At 36.3% G+C, this 5,169-nt stretch overlaps 1 pseudogene; it reads left to right on the top strand.

Moving 5' to 3' along the window:
- The first annotated feature begins 2,863 nt into the window (after positions 1 to 2,863).
- On the top strand, positions 2,864 to 2,983 carry LOC120595291 (uncharacterized; annotated as a pseudogene).
- The last annotated feature ends 2,186 nt before the right edge of the window (positions 2,984 to 5,169 follow it).

Raw genomic sequence — 5,169 nt, 5'->3', positions numbered from 1 at the left:
ACACATCTGAAAGTACTCAAAAGTGTTTTATTCTGCCACCTTCCCACCCCCCCACACACATACATATAGAGTAATCAGGATCTCCAGGGAAAAAGAGGCTTGCAGAAGATGAGTTCACAAATTAAAAAATTACAAACCACACGAGGAAATGAATCACCATGAAGGAGAGTCAAGACATAAAAACAAATGAAAACTAGCTACCCAAATTTTGAACATAATAAATTTGAGACTACATAGATTTTGAAAGAATTAAATAGAACTTCTGGAAATAAAAACAATAGAGATTAAAATTTTTCTAATGTTAAAAATGTATTTGTATGATGAGAGGTTACATATCAGACAGATATTTTTATTTTATATAATAACGATAAATATTATGAGAATAAAGGATTTTATGTAATATATGCTAATGTCCACTATGAAGATCTATATTAAGTTCTGAAGATATCAAAACCAATTAAGATGCAGTCTCTGACCTTGTGGAACTCATATCAAGGGCAGACCACAATAGTGCAAAAGAAAAAAAAGCAACAAAATGTTATAGATGAACAAAGGACAATGTTGGTATAAAGGAGGGATTAGTCAAGTCTCCCTACTGGGGTTGGGGGGGGAGAACAGTCAGAAAAAGCTTTGTAGAGTTGGAGATGCTTGAACTGAGTCTTGAAAGATGGGCGAGTGTTTTCCCACAGAGAAGGAAAGCCATTGTAAGTAGAAGGTGCATGGTAAAACTACACAGTATGCCTGGGCCACTGGGTGTGAAGGTGAAGGAAAGGGCAGAGAGTAGGCGGGGTAGATCATGAATATCATATGATAATTTTTACATAAGAAAAGCACAGTGATATAGTAGTTAGAAACCTGAAGTCAGACTTCCTGGTTTAAATATTGGGTCTGCAATTTATTGGTAATGTAACCTGTTGCAAGTTACTTAATCTCTCTATATCTCAGTTTCTTCAATTGTAAAATAGGAAAGAATAATACAAAATCTTTAGAGGAGTATTGTGATAATTCAATGAAATTATGCACATCAACACTTTCTAGGCACAGTTTCTAGGCAGTTTCTAGTATGTTTTAAGCACTTAATGAACATTAGCCCTTATTGTAATTACTATTCTTTTTAAGATAGAGAAGATTTTGAAAGAGAAGAAAGCAAACAGCAAAGTAATAAATATTACAGTATTAATTCAGTCAACGAATGTCTGAGACACTGTGTAAAGAAGTAGGGTTATTGTAATGAACAAGACAGACTCAGTTACTTCCCTCAAGAAACGTATATTCTAAAGGGGAAGACAAATATTCAGGGGAGGCAGTGAAAAATGCATTGTCTTAATTAGCATCACCTGGGAACTTTCTAGAACTGCTTTTCTCAGATTCTATTCAGATCTGCTTAGTTGAAAACTCTAGATGGGGCCCAGCAATCTGTGCCTTAACAAATAATGCAGATGAATGTGATATAAGCTAAAGTTTGAGAATCACAGCACTAGGCTTTTATTTCTTTAAGTTTAATGGAGAGAGCTTTTCACTGTAGTTGTAAGTACCCTAACAGCACCTGGAATGGAGCTATTGAAAATTACTTAGCTCCAGGTACTATTAGTATGCCTTCAGTTTTTAATGAGTTTTTCAGAGGACTAATTTAGGTTTAAAAAACCTCCTGGTTTTTTAAATTAAATCTTGGTAAAATCTTAAGAAAGAAATCAATAGTTAATTATAGTCTGTATGATTCTGTGGATTGTGCTCACTGTCCAACCACTTTATGCTACTTAAAGTACCTAAGTGGTCAATCATAAAGTACCTTCTAAAGAAGATAGATTCGGTTAATTGCTGGGCTTTTAATTTTGTGATTGAGCATATAAATTGGGACAATACTACTGTGGCCTTCCTTTTTGACCCTCCTCCTGACTGACATTCAACCTTTATCTTAATATATGTTGAAGACATATTTAATGAAAATGTATTCCAAGGGATGCCAAATAATTAGCCTGCCCAGGGCTACTGCAAGTCTAGGTCAGGCCAGAGCAAATGGACAGTTTTATTTCACAGTTTGTTGAGAGATAGACAGGTGATATGTTCTTGGTCTGCCTCTGGGACACCCCACCTCAAGGGAAAGTCAAGCTGCTGACCTCACTGGGAGTCAACACAGCATCTTTGAGGTTGAATCTAACCTAGAGGTAATATTCATGCCCTAAATTTGTTTGTGAGGTGGTCGGTTAGCATTTGGAGGAAGTTTTCATATGGATATCTTGTTATCTACGGTCATTAGGTAACCAGGTCAACCCATACTGTACCTATAGAATAGCATTAATAGTGCTGCTTTTAACTAGGCATAATCACTATTTATAAAGGACAAAGAGGAATGCATTTGTATGCCAAGAATACACACCTCTCCCTTAATGGTAGTGTCTCTAAAAGCAACATGTTACTCAGCATTGGGCTGGGGGAAGGGTGGAGAAAGAGAAGGGGAGATTCATTCCTTCAATAAGGGTATAGTGTTTTTTTAAACGTCTACATATCTATAGCGGAAGAAAATAGTTGATATCAAATATAAGGAGGCTTCTCTTGGTGTTCTGCACTAGAGACTAAAGGCATTTTGATGGGCGGGCAGAAGTGGAGGGATAGATTGGATTCCAGGTCATTTTAAAGCCAAGAAGTAGGGGTGGGACTGGCTGTTTGGCAGCATTCGAATATGGTCCTAGAGTAAATTCCCAAGTAGAGACATTGACATTTTCTTTCGATAAAGAACAAGGATGTGATTGAAAAACCTTTTGTGTGTGTGGCCAAAATATTGAAACTAATATTCTAATGTAAATTCAGTAAGCATGCCTGGAGTTTGTTTTGGAATGAAACCACTATAAAAATGGTCCTGATGGTCTATGGCCATGCTACCCTGAACAAACCCGATCCCATCCAATCTTCGGAAGCTAAGCAGGGTCGGGCCTGGTTAGTACTTGGATGGGAGACCACCTAGAAAGACCAGGTGCTGTAGGCCTAAAAAAAATGGGGAGAGGGGAATCATAAGCTGACAAGTTCCTTGCAATCTGTGAGGTCAACGAAGGGTTGCCTTGTCTGAAAAAAAATGGTCCTGATGACATTTTGCCATGAGTAGTGGCGAGTCCATAGGTCCAAGGTTATCCTTGGTATTTGCCCAAGGTTAGATCACGTTGGGGAAAACAAGGGCAGGGGTTGGTTGGTTGTCCGAAAGCCAAGAAACACCTATGACACAGGTGGAAGTCATCAAGGTAGAAGGCACCTCAACTGATTTTCAGTTTAGGGAACTGGCTATTTTGGGAACAGATGTCAAAGATAATACGAAAAGATGAGAATGATTAGTTTTTAGAGTTCAAATGGTTAACCTATTGCCCTTTATACATACATAGTTTCTTATGAACTCTCAAAATGGTACAAATAGAGAAAACTGGAAGTAAAGAGAGGTTAAGTAACTTACCTAATGTCACGAAGTGGTAAGCTGGAGTTTGAACCCAGGCACTCTGATTCCAGGTGCTTTACTCTTTCTTTTTTAAATTAATTTAAAATTTTTTTCAATTACAGTTGACATACAATATTATATTAGTTTCAGGTGTACAAAATAGTGATTAGACATTTATATAACTTACAAAGTGATCACCCCAGTAAATCCCATCTGACACCATACATAGTTATTACAGTATTATTGATTATTGATTATATTCCCTATGCTGTACTTCACATCCCTGTGACTGTTTTTATAACTTACAATTTGTACCTCTTAATCCCTTTCCCATTTCACCTATCCCCCAACCCCTTTCCATCTGGTTACCATCAAAATGCACTCTGTATTTATGAATTTCTGTTTTGTTAGTTCATTTTTTAAAGATTCCACACATAAGTGAAATCATATGGTATTTGCCTTTGATTTATTTCACTTAGCTTAATGCCCTCTAGGTCCATCCACATTGCTGCAAAAGGCAAGATTTCATTCTTTTTTATGTTTGAGTAATAGTCCATTATATAGATGTGCCACGACTTCTTTATCCATTTGTCTATTGATAGACACTTACAAAACCTCTATTCTTAATCAGCTAAATGTCCATAAACTCAATTGCCTGTTAGTCAGTCTCTGGATGTATGTACAAAAGGACATACCAGCCTTTTGCTGTCTAACCTATCAAAGTTGGAGGAGCCTCTATTTTCTAAACTTCGCACTTAACTTCAGTAATTCTGCAATTTCAGATATGCATTCAGTGAGATTGAGGGGCTTTTGTTTTAATTTGGAAGTATTCCATTGGACTATTTCTCTTCCCACTAGTCTCCACTCGCTTTCCCCACCTCACTATCCCTTTGTCATTTAAGGAGGATATTACAGTGGCTAAAAGATTTTAATTCCCAGATCTACTATATATTTGTACATGACCTTAAAGCAGAGAAATTCTCAGGTGATTCTGGTATCTACATCTGTAAATAGCAGTATCTATATCTGTAAATGGCAGGTAATGGTTATTGCCTAATGGGTTTTTAAAAAGCAATTTGTTTGTAAATGACTTCTGGCTTCTTGGATCAAATAATTAAATCAATTAAAACAGGTATGAAATATTCTGATATAACACTAGTTATTATTGAGAAATAGAAGAATGTGCCTATAATAAGAACTGTGGAGATCAAAGGGCAAAGCATTCGATTGAGTGAAACTAATAAATCATTGGAAAACACTTTCACGTGGAAGAAAATGACATATATTTGAATGACAGCATATTACTAACTTTAAGAGAATAGAGAATTTCTCATATTGCAGCTCATTAAAATCATCTTTCAACCGTTTTTATTGAGAAACAATAACTCACTACAATGTTCATTTAGAAATTGAAGTTCCTGGTGAAGAATAAGCACTTATTTCATTGATGGAATTCTGGAAGTTTAAAAGGCTTTAGACTGAGGCTATGAAAACAGCCTACTGGCGTCTTCACAAATGAGATCAAGATGTGCCCAGGAGAATTACCACAAGAGCTGATGGTCCGAAGGGGAGGCTGACAATAGATCAGAACTACATAGTAGACATATATTATTTAAAACATAAGTTTTATATAGTTTCATAAATTATAGGCTCTCTTCCCTAAGTACCAGAATCATATGGCTTTTAAATGTGACTCGTGACACTCTAACAACTGATGAAGAAAATTCCTCATTTCATATTCAGGCAGA

Source organism: Pteropus medius, unplaced genomic scaffold, assembly GCF_902729225.1.
Source record: "Pteropus medius unplaced genomic scaffold, Ma_sr-lr_union100, whole genome shotgun sequence".
NCBI lineage: Eukaryota > Metazoa > Chordata > Mammalia > Chiroptera > Pteropodidae > Pteropus > Pteropus medius.
Note: the sequence above shows the minus strand (reverse complement) of the source record. Positions and strands in the feature narration are given on the sequence as shown.